Below are 17,307 nucleotides of genomic sequence, written 5' to 3' on the forward strand. Positions count from 1 at the left end.
TCAGGTCATGATCCTGGAGTCCCGGGATCGAGTCCCGCATCGGGCTCCCTGCTCGGCGGGGAGTCTGCTTCTCTCTCTGACCCTCCCCCCTCTCATGCTCTCTCTCTCTCATTCTCTCTCTCAAATAAATAAATAAAATCTTTCAAAAAAAAAAAAATACACATTTCGTGGGATTGCTCATGGAACATTTACCGAAACTGATGATACACTTAGATATAAAGAATACGAATGTTTTAAGATGCATTTGACAGGAAGATTATCAAAATTAGAAATATATAATAAAAAGCTGACAAAAACCTCTTAAGTATTGGAATTTACGAAACACTGTCTACATAACCTTTTAATCAAAATGATAGTAGCTGGAAAATTACAGACTATTTATAAAGCAATCGAAAGCAAAACACTTCATTCTCACACCTATGGAACCCAGTATAAAGTGTAAAATATACAAAATTCACTGAATGTTTTTCAGAGAAAAATATATAATGTATTCATAAAATAAAGGAAATTTTCAACTTCTAATGTTTGTGGGCCCTGCATGGGCTCTCGGGGAAGCTATACTGTAACATTTATCAGAGTCATCAAAACGTCAAAGCATGGGCTCAATTTCTACTCGGAGCACATTATATATCTGTGAGTAAGGGACAGGCGGGGCTAGGTAGGGAGAGATAGGTAGGGGGCTATGGGATCAGGCTTACCAAAAATCCCAGAAATGCTGAGGCGTAAAGAAACCAGAGGTAAGGGAACGTAACTAGACCACCTGGTTTGTCTTAAACACCAGAGAGGAGATATTCAAAGGAGAAGTAATCATGGTGCTATCAGTGGTGACATCAAGAAGATTTAAATTCCCTGGTCAGTTTTCTATAAAAGACCATAAAAGCCCTCAGTGGCAACCCGTTGGGGACCCCTCTCACTCTAGAGAGCTTTCTTTCTGTTCTCACCTTCACTTAATAAGCTATGACTTCACCCTTTTGTGCAAGATTCATTCTTCGACTCCTTGAGACAAGAACTCTGCAACCCTATAACACTTCCTTCATTTATAAATAACCTAAAAGGGAGCATTCCATACATAAAGAGAAGAGTAAAACAAAAACAAAACCTCCCTGGTTCCCATGAGATTAAGGTCCTACAGCTCTGCATATACTAAAAGCTTAAGATAACCGCTGTAACTCTCTGAAATGTCTTCTAGTGATTTGTTACTTCTTATGTAAAAAAAAGTATATAACCTTGCAACAAATGTTCCTCCCCCCTCTCCCACTCTCTTCTTTGTTGTTTCTGTTGTTGCTTTTTTTTTTTTTTTTTTTAAGATTTTATTTATTTATTTGACAGAGACATAGCGAGAGAGGGAACACAAGCAGGGGGAGTGGGAGAGGGAGAAGCAGGCTTCCCCACGGAGCAGGGAGCCCGATGTGGGGCTCGATCCCAGGACCCTGGGATCACGACCCGAGCCGAAGGCAGACGCTTAACGACTGAGCCACCCAGGCGCCCCTCTGTTGTTGCTTTAAGTAGTTTCCATGCCAGATGTGGGACAGAGCATTCTCTTCTTTATGGATATTCTGTACGGGGGAAGCTGTCCTAACTTGGGCTCAAATAAAACTCTCTTTAAGAGACTCTATAAGTTTTGTTAATATTGCACCAACAGTATAAATATATTGCCTTAAATTCTTTTTCATTATTAAAGAAGACAAAAGGGTGTATCTTCAGAAGTTAGAAAAAAGAAAAATACATTTCTCTGCGCCAGCAATAACCAACGAGATAATGTAACAAAAAATGAAATGTACTCCGTGATAGCAACAAAAACTATAAAATGCTGGGTAATTAATAAAGAGCACTCAAGACCTCTGTGGAGAACACTCTGAAACTCCAGTAAAGGACACAGAAGATGATCTTAGTAAATGGAGAGACATTTCTTGCTTTTGGATTGGGGAACTTAATATATCAAAGATGTAAATTTCCCCCCAATATAACCTATAAATTCACTGCAATCTAGTCAAAGTTCTACTTGGTTAGGAGGAAACTCAAAATGTTTGTGGAAAAAGAAAAGTCGTTGAATAGCCAAACCAACCTAAAAAGGGAAAAGGAGGGTATGCTATTACTCTTGACAGAAGAATCGACTGACAGCAGAAGCGGGACAGCAGAGAGATCGGTGTCAGACTTTTGTGGAGGCAGAAATTCAACAGATGATAAATGTGGCACAACAATCAATGGCAAAAGAGTAGATTCTTTAGTAGAAGTATTGAGAAAGTGAGCTCACTCAGAGAAAAACAGAACCAGATCTCTCCTTAACACACACAATGGTAGTCTCTAAATGAACCAAAGACCCGATAGGAACAGAAATGAGATTAGCAGGAAAAATACACAGGAAATATTGTTGAGACCCTGGGGTGAAAGAGAAACTCTGATGATTAACCATCAGAGAAAGGCAAATTAAATGTCAGTGAGCTAAAACTTCACACTACTGGGCTGGAGAAGTTAGAAGCCTGGATATCACCAGTATTAGCACTTGAGATTCAAATATTTTTCTCTCATGTAAAATCACAAATTTGTATGGCAGGTTCCCTAGGCAGTGATTGGGGACCCAAGTCCTCCCCAACTGAGGATGTCCATCAGCTGACTTGAAGGAGAAGAGGAGAATGAATAATAGGGATAATGCGCTGTGTTTGCCCAGTCTTTCCATAGGGTCACCTGCTGCACCAGGATGCAGCCCCTGGTCAGGAGGAACAAGCCAAAGTCCTGTCCAGTCCTGAATGCAGCTCAGTCCAGTCCCTCTGGACAAGGTGCAGCCTCTCCATCAGGTCCTATCATTGGAGGGCAGGTCGTGTGCCCACACACACCCAACCCAGAGGGTGGAGAAGGAGAATGGGACACATACAGCAGCATTCAAACTCTGCTTGGCAGGGCCCAAAGGTAAGTCTGACATGTGGTTATTTAAATAAAACGGTGTGGTATTTGAATGAAAAGTTTTCACACACTTGTAAGCAAGCTTTGCAGTCATCTCTGCGCAGGGTCTGCAGAATCCTCCCATGGGCATCTCTGCATGAATGCTGGAGACCCTCTCCCTGGCAGGGAAGGGAGCTCTGGGATAGCAACCTGGTACCCAGACACAGATCTGGCAGGAGCTCCCTGGACCCTGGGCCACATCAGGTCTGACTTGGCTCTCTGAGGCGGCGGGATGGGGGGGTGTCCTTGTCCATAATATGCATGCCCAACTGCAAAGGAATGTGAGAGGCTACCCTAGCTGCAGCTTCCTGGCTTTGCAGGGGCTTCCTGATTGATAGCTGGGTCCCTGGGTCAGTTTCTTACATACACACTTCCATTCAGCTCCACATGGAAAGGCCCCATCTAGTCATGGGTTTAAGTGTGAGGACGCTTTTTTATTTGTTGGCCTCTATGTGCTCACCATTCTTCTTTCTCTCTCTCCAGCTCCAGGTGACTACCTTGAGGCCACTTGCACCGCCATATATCCCTCAAATATTTATAGAATGACCTTCCAGAAATGAGACACAGGCCCACTCTCTATGGGCTGGGCTGTCTTCATGTCCTTTGGATCTGTGAGGTCACAAGGGTTCTGTGCTTAGAAGGGCTAGCACTTGGTTTAATGCTGGACTGACCCCTGTCATATGGCTAAAGAGTATTTGAGAGGAATGTGGGGCACAGGATTGGCTGCCTCTTCAGAGCCTTGCTTTCTCAAAGCTTCATGTGGGGTTCAGAAGAGGATGGCATTTTCAGCCTTGTGGGGCCTTCTTAACAGACTCACAGATCACAGGCCACAGACAGAAGGAAACCCCCTTGTCCAGCTGTCGTCTCCTCCATCTGCCTTCCTCTAGCCCAAGTCTCTCTAGGTGGGCTCTGCTGAAAGTGGCAAGAAGTAACCAACACTCACCAACATTCTGAACTATTTTCAACCATTTCCTCTAGGGCTATAGTTTTAGTCACATGCAATCTATTCCTAATATACCACAAGCAAGAGTCATACCAAACGCTTTTTCATGCATAGCAAGGGTCACCAGCTTTCCACCTGTAAAATCTCTGTCCTGACTGGCTGATCTTTAAGCCAACTCCACATGTATTAGGTTCTGTTTTGGCACCAGCCTGCTCCCAGGTATCAAGTTCTGAATTAGTTAGAATAAAGCTTAGTTGATGTAAAGAGGCTCAAAACCAACATTGGCTTCAGCAAGGCACAGGGCTGTTTCTGTCTCCTGTGACAGTCCACTCCTGACATGTGGGTGTGGTGGCTGTCCTCCTGAAGCTGGAAGGGCACAGACCCCTCTACCTGAGGATTCCACCCTCCTCAGGGCATCTTCATGGCTAAAGATGATGCATTACCATGTCTCATCTCAGCCAGTGGGAAAAGGTGTTTTTGAGGACACACCAAGAAGATGTGCACATTCCTTCTGCACATGGCCCACATGTCACACCTCACTGCAGCACAGCTCAGAAACATCATTTTTTGCTTGGATGGGCAAATGCTCAGCTAAATTTCCATCTCTATAAGGGACAGAGAGAAGGGACACTAAGGGACAACGAGCAGGCTCTGTGCAACTACTATGAGAGAAAATAACACAGTAAATACTAAACCAGGAAGCAACATCAGAAAACATTAGAGGGAAAAACTGAGAAAGATGCCGACACAAGGTCTTATGAAAACACAGTAAAAACCCACCATAATGTGTCCAGGGGAAAGAACATTTGTATAGAATATGATAGATCACTGGTCCCATGCTCTGCCCAGCTTTCTTCTCGAATGGGCCTCAAGTTCTTGTTGGGAGTTGGAGGTATAGGTTGGTGGGTAGGAAGTCACTATCTCATGGTCATTGGGAGTTTCTCAGTTCAGCAACTGACCATCTTTTATAGTGTCAACACATTTATCTGTGTGGTTTGTGTGTGTGTGTGTGTGTGACAGTTCAGATTGACTGAAAAATTATGTTTTTCATCAAACTTGCAATAAAACTATTTCATTCTAGACCAATTCATGAGACAGTGTCATTTTTACTATAATACATAATAGGCAGACCTCTAATAAATTTATTGAGAATAAGTTATCTAATAAATTTAGAAAGAAAAGAAAGGGGGAAAAACTGAAACTAAGAATGGACCATAAGAACTGCTGTAAAGTGTGTTTCACATGACAAACTACATACTGAAGCCTGAAATTTCCTTTTTTTTTTTTTTTTAAGATTTTATTTATTTATTTGAGAGAGAGACGGAGAGATAGTGAGAGAAAGCACAGGCAGGGGATTGGCGGGGGAGAGGGAGAAGCAGACTCCCCACTGAGCAGGGAGCCTGATGCGGGACTCGATCCCAGGACCCTGGGACCATGACCTGAGCCGAAGGCAGGTTAACCGATGGAGCCACCCAAGCACCCCTGAAGCCTGAAAATTTCTGTTAGTGGTTGATTGCGACAACAAAAACAAAAAGCCATAAAACCAGATAAAAGCAAAAAATGAGGAAGAAATCGAGGAAAGTATAGCTAAAACTTGTTATGGATTGAATGTTTGTGTCCCTGCCCCCTAGATTCATATGTCGAAGCCCTAAACTCCAACATGATAGTATTTGGAGGTGGGACCTTTGGGAGGTGATTAGGGTTAGATGAGGTCATGAGGATGGGCCCCTATGATGGGATTAGTGCCCTTGTAAGAAGAGGAAGAGAGACCAGAGTGTGTTCTCTCTCTCTTTCTCTTTCTCTCTCCCTCTTCCCCTCTCTTTCCCCCACTTCTCCTCTCTCTCCCTCCCTTTCTGCCACCCAGGTGAAGACAATGAAAAGCTGTCAGACTGAAAGCCAGGAGGAAAGCCCTCACTGGGGAACCAAATTGGCCAGCACCTTGACCTTGAACTTCCCAGCATCCAGAACTGTGAGAAATAAATTCTGTCTTTTAAGCCAGTCAGTCAATGGTGTCAAGTTATGGCAACCCAAGCTGACTAAAAAAGATTTTGGGGGGCACCTGGGTGGCTCAGTCGTTAAGCATCTGCCTTCGGCTCAGGTCATGATCCCGGGGTCCTGGGATCGAGCCCCACATTGGGTTCCTTGCTCGAGAGGAAGCCTGCTTCTCCCTCTCCCCCTCCCCCTGCTTGTGTTCCCTCTCTCGCTGTGTCTCTCTCTGTCAAATAAAATAAAATCTTAAAAAAAAAAAAAAGATTTTGGTACCCAAGAGTGGGGTGATGAGTAACAAATACCTAAAAATGTGGAATTGGATTTGGAACTTGGCAGTGGGAAGAGTTTTGCTAGAGATGTGGATGTTGAGGGTGATTCTGGTGAGAACTCAGAAAGAAAATGGGAGAGATGTAGAGAAAGCTTCCATATTCTTGGAGAACACATAAATAATCATGAGTAGAATGATAGTAGCAATATGAATGGTAGAGGCCATCCTGATGAGGCCTCATACGGAAACAAGGAACATGTTATTGGAAACTGGAAGAAGGGTGATTCTGGTTATAAAGTGGCAAAGAACTTGGTTGAATTGTGTTCATGTTCTAGTCTTTTGTGGAAGATGGATTTGTGAGGAATTAAATTGGATATTTAGCTGAGGAGATTTCTAAGCAAAGTGTTGAAAGAGTGGCTTGGTTCCTCCTGACTTCTTATAATAAAACGCAAAAAGAGAGAGATGAATTGAAGGAGGCATTGTTAAGCAAAAAGGAACCAGAACATTAAAAAATTGGAAAATTCCCAGCCTGTCCATACTGCAAAAAATGAGAAAGTGTGTTCAGAAGAGAACACCAGGAATGTGGCTGGATTGTTACTTGATAAAGAGATTATGGGACATGAGCAAAAACATTGCCAATTTGCATTGAATGGGACAGAGATTGGACAAAATGAAGGAAGGCTGTCAGACTTCTAAGATCCTACAGGACTGAACCACAGAGCTACTAGGTTACAAATGTGCACCATTCTGCAAACAAGGGAAGAATGACCCTAAAGGTGATACGGAGATCACTACGGCTGCCTTCTCAATTTCAAAGGGGGCGCCCATTGCCTCGGTTTCAGTAGGCCTAAGAGTGGCTGCCCGGAGCCTTGGGGAGCCCTCTGCAGAGCTTTCTGGAGCCTTCAGGATGCCACTCCGCCTGGAAGAGCCACAGAGGGGAGACTGCTGTCCTGGTGGATCTAGAAGGCAGAGCCCTGAACCCATAAGGATTATTCTTGTGCCTTAGATCTAATGATATTTTTCCTGCTAGGTTTTCAGTTTGCTTGGAACTCATCACCCCTTTCTTCCTTCCAATTCCCCCTTTTGGAATGGGAATGCCTATTCTATGCCTGTCCCACCATTGTCTTTTGGAAACACATAGCTTATCTGGTTACACATGTTCTCAGCTGGAGAGGAATTTTGCCTCATAATAAGTCATACCTCAGTTCTCACCTATATCTGACACAGATATTTAGATGAGATTTTGGAATTAGTCTTCAGAGTTGATGCTTGAATGAATGAAGACTTTAGGGACTGTAGGGATGGAATGAATGTATTTTGCATGCAAGAAGGACAAGAATTTTGGCAGGCCATGGAGGGAATGAATGCTAAGGACTGAATGTTTGTGTGCCCCAAATTCATATGTTGAAGCTCTGACCCCCTATGTGATAGTATTTGGAAGTGAGAACTTTGGAAGATGATTTGGTTACATGAGGTCATGAGAATGGGACTCCCATGATAGGACTAGTATTCTTATAAGAAGAAGAAGAGTATGCTCTGCTCCCTCTCTCACTCTGTCTCTCCATCTCCTCTCTCTCTCTCTCTGTCATGTGAGGACATGGTGACAACGTAGCCATCTTCAAGTCAGGAAAAGGGCCCTCATCAAGAACCTGATCGTGATGGCACCCTGATCTCGGACTTTCCAGCCTCTAAAACTGTAAGAAATAAGTGTCTATTGTAAGTCACCCAATCTGACTAAGACACTAGTCAAATTTGCTTCAAATCTGGTTCTTATAGGTTTGCCACATTTAACTATCTTTCACAGACTAGAGAATTTCATATGGCATAGGAGTCACCACACCTGAGTTCACCAGTCCTGAATTTTCCATATAAATGATAAGTCAGCCTTCTCGAGTTGGGAGAGCCAATAAAATGATGAATATGTACGGAAATGAACATCTAAATTGATAACCCTTTAGCTATACTGACTAAGAAAAAAAGAAAAGACTCAAACTATTAAAATTAGAAACAGAAATGGGCAAAAAGAAGAAGAATGTAGCAGGAGGGGAAGAATGAAGGGGGGGAAATCGGAGGGGGAGAAGAACCATGAGAGACAATGGACTCTGAAAAACAAACTGAGGGTTCTAGAGGGGAGGGGGGTGGGAGGATGGGTTAGCCTGGTGATGGGTATTGAGGAGGGCACGTTCTGCATGGAGCACTGGGTGTTATGCACAAACAATGAATCATGGAACACTATATATAAAACTAATGATGTAATGTATGGGGATTAACATAACAATAAAAAAATTAAAAAAAAAAGAAACAGAAATGGGGATATTACTTCCAATTTGACAGAAATAAAAAGGATTATGAGAGAGTGCTGTGAACAATTGTATGTCAACAAACTGGATAACCTAGATGAAATGGAAAAATTCCTAGAAACACACAATCTACTAAGACTGAATCATGAAGAAATAGAAAATGTGAATAGACATAAAATAGGAGATGGAAACACTAACAACAACAACAACAAAAAGCTCTGGACTTGATGGCTTTACTGGTGAATTCTGCCAAACATTCAAAGAAGCATTGACACCAATTCTTCTTAAACCTCCCAGTACATTGAAGAGGAGGAACCACATCTTAGCTTATTCCATGATACCAGCCTAGCCAATCTGGAAAGACTACATATAGCATGATTCCAACTATAGGACATTCTGAAAAAGGCAAAACTATGTAAACAGTAAAAAGATCAGTGGTTTCCAGGGATAGAAGGGGGAGGGGTAAATAGGGGCAGCATAGATTTTTAGGGCAGTTAAATTCTCTACATGATACCATAATGATGGATATATGTCATTATACAGTTGTCCATATCCAAAGAATGTACAACAGCAAGAGTGAATTGATATGTAAACTATGGCCTTTGAGTGAGTATGATGTGTTCTTGTAGGTCCATCAATTGTAACAAATGTTCCAGTCTGTGGGGGATGTTGGTACTGGGGGAGGCTGTGATGTGTGGGAGTTTGAGGATATATGGGAACTCTCTGTACCTTCACCTCAACTTTTCAGTAAACCTAAAACTGAGCTAAAGAAACACAAACATCACTCAGCGAAGGGAAACTAAGGCCCAACCCACAAAAGATAGACTCTTGTCTTTGTCCCTTTCTTTCCCTCCCTCCCTCCCTCCCTCCCTCCCTCCCTCCCTCCCTCCCTCCCTTCCTTCCTTCCTTCCTTCCTTCCTTCCTTCCTTCCTTCCTTCCTTCCTTCCTTCCTTCCTTCCTTCCTCCTTTCCTCTCCTCTCCTCTCCTCTCCTCTCCTCTCCTCTCCTCTCCTTTCCTTTCCTTTCTTTAAGCAGCCTCCATGCCCAGCATGGAGCCCCTCATAGGGCTTGAACTCACAATTCCAAGATCAAGCTGTCTGAGCTGAGATCAAGAGTCAGGTGCTTAACTAACTGAGCCACCCATGCACCCTCCATTCCCTTTTCTAAAGCAATTGCTGGTGCAGAGGACCATTCCCATCAGGGATTCTCAGATGAAATGGGAACATTATCAACCTACGAGAATGGGTTGGTCGGGGCACAGGGTCAGATGTAGCCTAGGGCTTCTACCCAAAACTCAGAGCCCATAATCTTAGTGTGGTGGAGAGGTCCAGGGTAAAATCTGAACTGTGGATGGACTTCTTAAGAGAGTTCAGGACACCTAGTGGACAGGCTTCACACTGGTTCACCTTGGTATTTCAGGTGTCTGTGGGCCAAGCTTCTCCTGGGGTCAGGGCTACCTGGAGGCCAGCACTGAGCCTGAAAGACTGGCCACAAATGACTCCATCTGTCCCCAGGGAGCAGAATCCATAGAATGCAGCTCAGATGTTGCCCCAGATCTGACATCTGGGCCCCTTTTCAGTAGGGGACATGGAAACGTCAAGTGAGGACCAATGCAAAAAATGCTCCCTTACCTGGGTTGGACAGGAAAGGATCAGTAGAAAGAGTTTTCATCACCTTTAAAATGAGTAACATGGAAACAATAGAGATCTCAACTAAGTTAATGTAGACAATCTTATGATTGCTGCTTGATTAGAATGAGGACAGCAAGAAACAGGCTCCAAACTCTCTTTTTGTCTGTTTTTTTTTTTTTTTTTTTTTTTTGGTCTTTCAGCAGGAACAGAGAGGCAGGAAGAAATGAGTGGGGGCTTTTAAAGGTGAGACTCTGCTGGCCAACCCTGGGCTCCCACAGGTCTGACCTTCGTCTCCCTCTCCACCAGGCCCAGGTCCCTCAAAATGGAGGATGCCAGTTCCTAGAGCCAGTCCTTCTCAGAAATCAGAGCTCCCTGAGGAGCTCATCAGGGGAAGAGAGACTTGGCACTCAGCTTGCTCTGCCCTGTCCTCTGTGGGAATAACACAGTGATGGAGCTGGGAAGGGGTCTTACCCTCTAGGGACAGTGACACATAGTGGAAGAATTCTTGGATGTTTCAGAGGCAAAATTTGGGGGTCCTGGCTTTGGACAAGTTGTTCAGGTCCCTAATTTTTCAGACTCCTCCTTTGAGAGGGCACTTAGCCCCACATGACCACTTGGGATATGTGTGTGGAAGCACCTGTCCCATGACCCAGCAGTCACAGACTAAGCCTTACTGTTGTGGCCATTGACCCTCTGACCTTGAACACTAATTCCCAGGGGCACTCAGGGTTGAATTTTCAAGTAGCCTATGCCCAAGAAGACATTCTGCTCAGGCTCCGACAGGGTCCCATTGCTCCTCCCTTCAAAACTACGAACTGTTCTCTTATTTCCCAGCTGTAAGGCTCACCTGAGAGGTCCTAGAGTGGCAGCGGACAGGCTTCCACCTCAGAAGAGTCATTTGTGCCCTCTGTTATTCCAGGGCTCCTCTCCCTAGCTTCCCCATGGATTTCCAGGGCCTGTGCAGCATGTGGTTGACCTGGGAGAGAGAAGCACAGGGAAAGGGAGGTGCCAGGAGCCATGAGGCAAGGGATAGAAGGACTATCAGAAATCAGGGATGTGGGGAAATGGGATACTTGCTAGCACTGTTGGGCCTGTCTGCCCCCTTCTCTCCAGGATGCTCTTCTCTTGTCTCTTACGGGCACCTGTGCATGTGCCACTTTGAAGGTCAGAAGGTGGGAAGGTCTATTGGGGGAGTGCCTGGGTGGCTCAGTCAGTTAAGCATCTGCCTTTGGCTCAAGTCATGATCCCAGGGTCCTGGGATCGAGCCCCACATCGGGCTCCCTGCTCAGTGGGAAGCCTGCTTCTCTCTCCCACTCCCCTTGCTTGTGTTCCCTCTCCCTCTCTCTGACAAATAAATAAATAAAATCTTAAAAAAAAAAAAAAGGAAGGTCTATTGGGTGGGGTCACTGCGCACTCCTCATGGCTCCATTTTGGGGAGCCCCTCGCCTTTTGGCACCAGGAGTGAGGCTCCCTCATAGTGTCAGTTGTATCACCACAGCCCCTCTCAAGAGCACTCCATTCTCGGTGTGGGGCCTTCAGTGTTCCTAGTTGCAACATCATGCTCTCCTCAAGCAGTTCCTCCTTTTGAGGATTAGACTCCATCACCCCAATGTCCCCACTGTGCCTCCAAAACTTCACTGCAGGTGTATGCACTTTACCTATCAGACCGCAGAGCCTGAGCTTTGTGATCTCATGCCTTCCTGTGGACTTTTCTCAGCTCACTTCCCTCTGCACCCTCCCTCTTTTTTTTTTTTTTTTTTTAGGATTTTATTTATTTATTTGAGAGAGAGAGCAAGCAAGCATGCATGAGCGGGGGATGGGGAGGGGCAGAGGAAGAGGGAGAAGCAGACTCCCTGCTGAGCAGGGAGCCCGATGGGGGGCTCCATCCCAGGACCCTGAGATCATGACCTGAGTCAAAGGCAGATACTTAACTGACTGAGCCCCCCAGGCGCCCCTGCACCCTTCCTCTTGACCCTTACATAACCTTGCTTCTAAATTGGCCCTAACCCTGTCAGCTCAGGGTGTTCTAGAAGCCTGTCTGCCCCCATATGTGATCATGCCCAGTGCAGCCCGGCTCCTGCCCCTATCCCACTCCCCATAGGGCTTTGCATGCAGTTCCAATGGATATCCTGGGTATCAAATCCTGGGACACTCTTAGCCCTTATTGTAAAGGATTTCTGTAGTATTTGGTACAGTTATCACCCCCAGCCTTCAAACTTCTCTTTTGCTTCAATGTTACCAGGATCCTAATTTTAGTTTGATTCCACGAATGAGTTCCATCTCTCATTGATGGACTCCATTTCCTCTCTCTGCCCTCAATGATGCTTTTGCCCAGGCCCCAGCCCCTAACTTTTCACCCCAAACTTCTGCCAATCTAGAGACCCCAACATGGCCCAGAGCACCATCACTTCCTCACCGTCTTTCATATCTATCCCCATACAAGAAAACACCAACTTTACCTTGGTTGATGTACTCGGACACTTAAATAAGAAATGAGGGGTCATCCTTCATCTTATTTCTTCCTCACTGTCTAAATCTGTGAGCACCTAGTCCTTCCAATTTTACCCCTTAAACATTTCTGGCATTTGTTCCTTCTTTTGCATGCTTATCACGAATTCAGTCCCTTATCACGTTTATCCTGGACAATTCCTATCTCTTTCAGTCTTAAGCAAATCTATCTGGCATTATCCCTTCACCTTGCTTATCCATTTCTCTACCATAGGTTCAGTTCTGTATCACCTTCACCTGAATTGACACATTCTCTTTGTCCATTTCCCTTCCACCAGTTAAATCCCATATACCTTATGTGGATCATCCCTACAACCTCCTTATTCTTTTCCCCACCACTAAGCTGCAACAGCCACTTCCCTGCCTCTTATCTTGGCTGATTAAAACAACTCCATAAAACTAGTTATCTGTCCAACATCCTGACATGATACAGCTTAAATACTCTCAAAGCTTTCAGTGCCCACCGCCCCCCCCCCCGCCTTTTTTATAGCTGGTGCCCGACCCTGGTCCACAGGGTCCTGCATGGTTGGGAGCCTCAGCCTCAGCCTCTGCTTGCCTGGGACTCTGCACCCAGCACGAGAACTGTCCCTGTGCCCACACTCACCTGTGGTCATGACTGTCCTGGCCCCTTTCTCTCCCTTACTCCTCACTGCTGGCCAATGCCCCAGGCCCACTGAGACTTGGTCCTCCCTCCCTCTCTTACTCTTTACTTAGGGATGGAGGAGAGGGGAGGTGACATTACTGCTCCAACAGCCACAGATGGTACTCATTTTGAAAAATAAGGGAATGGGAGCTGTAAATTCCCACGTGGGTGCAGAGGGAGGGCTGGGTTCTCAGAATGTGTTTTTTGAGGAGTGGGAGGTTGTTTTTAGCTATGAGTTTGTCCACTTGAGTGGTGTTTCCTTCATTTTGGTGGTTTGTAGGAAGTCTTTGTGTATGTGTTCTTTAAATTTTTTAAAAAAGATTTTATTTATTTATTTGTCAGAGAGAGAGAGAGAGCGCACATGAGCAGGCTCTCTGCTGAGCAAGGAGCCCGACGCGGGACTCAATCCCAGGACCCTGAGATGGTGACCTGAGCCGAAGGCAGGTGCTTAACCAACTGAGCCACCCAGACGCCCCTGTGTGTGTGTTCTGATGAAGAAATTTGGCACAGACTATCAGGACCAGAGAAACTGTTGGGGGAAATGGAGAGATCTTGGTCAAAGGGTATAACCTTATAGTTACAAGATGAGTCAGTTCTGGGGATCTAATGTACAGCATGGTGATTATACTTAATACTGCATGTTGTACTTGAAATTTGCTGAGAATAGATCTTAAATGTTCTTATCACACAAAGAAAGGTGTGGAAAAACTGTGTGAGGTGATGGACGTGTTAATTAGCTTGATTGTGGTAATCATTTAACAATGTATAGGTATATTAAATCATCACATTGTATACCTTAAATATATACTATGTTTGTTAATTTACCCCAATAAACATGAAAGAAAAAAAGATCAGAGAAACTGCCCTGAAAATGCAGGGAGGCTTTTTGGGTGCAGTACAGACCTTACTATTGGGGAATTGGGCAGCATCATAGATGTTTTAATGTGGCAGGGAATCACCATCCCCAGAAAAAGGGATTCTCAGCACAGCTGGGGGCCTCTTAAGGCCCCTTTAGTTCTAGGTTTCTGGAAAAATGGGACTGTGAATAATACAGACAGCTCCCCCGATCTCATTCCTCTCATTCCGCAGTTAGAATGACAACCCTGAAGCCCAGGCAGGTGAGAAGAGGAAGTGGACTCAGGAGGAGCAAATGGAATAGCATGAGCATCTGGAAGTGTGAGAATGGGAACTCCACGAGGCTCTCTGCTATTTCCTGGGTCTTGGGGCTACTATAGTCAAGTTCTCTCTAGTTTGGCTCATAATGGATGCCCATAAGGAGGACCAGCCAGCCTGCTGTGTTGGTGAGGAAGTCGGGGCAGGTGGGCTCTGAGCAGCTTGCACTTCCTCCTGCTGCTCTGTCCTCTTTCAGCTGCTGGGACCCAGATGAGTTGTCAGTCCTTGGAGTCTGGTGCTGTGTCCTGAAACCTGATCCCTAACCTCTTCCCAAGGGCATGGGGGTGGGTGTAAGGGGTGAGAAATGAGTGACTTGAGATGTTTCCATGGTTAGCCAGTGTCTGAAACATGCAATGACCACTGTTCTACCTGGAATGTTTAGGATACAGAAGCAGATAAAGACCAGTCCCCATCCTCAAGCAGGCCCCATAGCTTTGAGGGGAAAACAATTGTTCCCCAACAGGCACCCCAGCCTATAGGGCTTGGGGACCCAGGCCCTGCAGTTACTTGCCAAATTCTTCTGCGATAAGAGCTTCTAGATATTTTTCTTTGGCCACAGGATGGAAAGGATACCTCACTTCTGTTCCACAACAAGCTACTTTATTCCGTTTTTCTTCAGAGCATTCATCACCAACAGACAATTTCTCTGCTTATCATCCTTCTCTCCGTGCTAGAGTGTATGCTCCATGAGGGCAGGGATTTTGTTTTATTCACGTCTCTATCCCTAGCATCTAGAACCATACCCAGAATAGGTACTTACCTAATACATTTGTTGATTAAATGAATCCATGAATCAACTACACACTAGATGTCTTTTAAGAAAGGAAGAGAGTGGGCGCCTGGGTGGCTCAGTTGGTTAGGCGACTGCCCTCGGCTCAGGTCATGATCCTGGAGTCCCTGGATCGAGTCCCGCATCGGGCTCCCTGCTCAGCAGGGAGCCTGCTTCTCCCTCTGACCCTCCCCCCTCTCATGTGCTCTCTCTCTCATTCTCTCTGTCTCAAATAAATAAATAAAAATCTTTAAAAAATAAAAAAAAAAAAAAAAAGAAAGGAAGAGAGTGCTATTTGGGAAAACATTACATCACAACATTATATGGGTTATTACACATAAATCTCTCTGCAGTAAGAGTTCTACTATGCCCACTTTTATGAGGAAAAGCAAGCCAGTGAGATGAAACCAAGATTGTAACTCAAGCTATCCCTCTCCAAAGGCAATGTGCTCTTTCTGTTCTTGCTACCCTGACCAGAGTGGCCCTGCTGTGTGCCCACTGTGTTCTGGGCAGCACCTTGGTCACTCTGCATACTTGGTTCTACCTAATCCCCAAATAACCCCACATGGATTGGTATTTCTTTTCCCATTTTGCATGCATAATAGCAAACTCACTCATAGAGGTTAGTTTGACCAGAGTAATCTAGCCTACAGGTGGGGAGCTGGGCTCACCTCCAGGCCTCTTTAGTCCAAAGATTCCTATTATAACACCCTGGGAACTCACATGGGGATTCTGCCAAGTGCAGTATGTCTACTTTGTGTATACATTCTCAATCTGGGTAAATCCATGGGGTGGGTTCTGGGTCCCAGTGATCTTACTGTGAGATGATCCTGAGTTAAAAATCCATTTGCCACTTGACTCCATAAGCTCCTACTCTGACTGGTAAACAACAGCAGTATCTTGAGCCAGTGTCAATTCAGAGTCAGAGCCCAGTAACTCCTGCCCTAGGCTGATCAGCCTCAGACTACCAGACACAAGCCTGTACTCCAATCACGGTCATGGACCCATTACCACGAGAGTGACAAGCATGAGATCTGTGGGGTGTCCCACTAAACAAAGGAAAGCAGAGTTATTACAAGACTTCCGGGAAGGGTGGATTTTAGGTGAAATCTATATGGAGCAGTGCTTGGATGGGTGGGCAGCAAAGCTGGGCTGTGAGTAGTGGGTCAACATCAGGTCTGGACTGAGAAGTGGACCCAGGTTCCTATTTCCTTGGAAACCGCAAAATTTAGATGTGGAATGTGGTGTCCAAAACTCCTTATCTGGTTCTAGTTGTAAATCAAGGCTGCTTCTCTGTATCAAAGTGACTTTTATCTGCCAGGAGAGTGGGTATTTCATTCTTATAATTTATAACACATTCCTGTCAGTCTGTGATATTGGAGAACAAAGTTTCTCAGTAAGAAAGCAGAGGTAAAATGTCATGACATTTTACAGCTGCACATCTTTTTTGGGAAAGTACTGTCTCCTATTAACTTTGAAGCTGGTTTCATCCCTGTCTGTGATTCCAGCCCAGTGAATAGTTTAATAGATTTTTTTCCTTTCCCGGTCCGAGCTAATTTTTACTTTCTTATCTCTATAGGTGTGGGTATTTCCTGTCTTTCAACGTGGTTACCCCATAATTGGCCACATTCCCTTTGGGGAAGGAAATAAGATATAGTATAAAATTGGGGGAGAGCATCAGCATCTTTCCTCAAGGGAATCTGGCCTTTTCTCCTTTCATGAGGTTCAGGTCTTTTCACCAAATTTAATGTTTTTTTTCACTTATACTGATAGAGACTTCAGTAGGCTATCTATTTCAGTCTCAGAGACACCATCACCGTTATCCAGGGTAACTGTTCTGATTACTGCTCTGGCCCTGGGCCTGTTAAGGTGACACACTTCCATGTCTCTGAAAGGGTTATGAGCTACTGTCTGGTATTCAACCAACCCCAGTGAGTTATCGAACCCATTTTCATGACAGCTCTCCCAATGCCATTCCTGGCCTATAGAAAGTAGCCACTGAAGCATCTCCCACGGAGGTTGGTGCACCCTTGCGAATGCATTTCTCAAGCCTGGGTGACCCTCCTGGGGTGGGGGAAAGTAGGCTGGGGCAGGTGAACAGGGCATCGGTCAGCACTGCCAGTCACTACAGAATGTATCTCTCT

Source organism: Phoca vitulina, unplaced genomic scaffold (genome assembly GCF_004348235.1).
Source record: "Phoca vitulina isolate PV1807 unplaced genomic scaffold, GSC_HSeal_1.0 scaffold18, whole genome shotgun sequence".
NCBI lineage: Eukaryota > Metazoa > Chordata > Mammalia > Carnivora > Phocidae > Phoca > Phoca vitulina.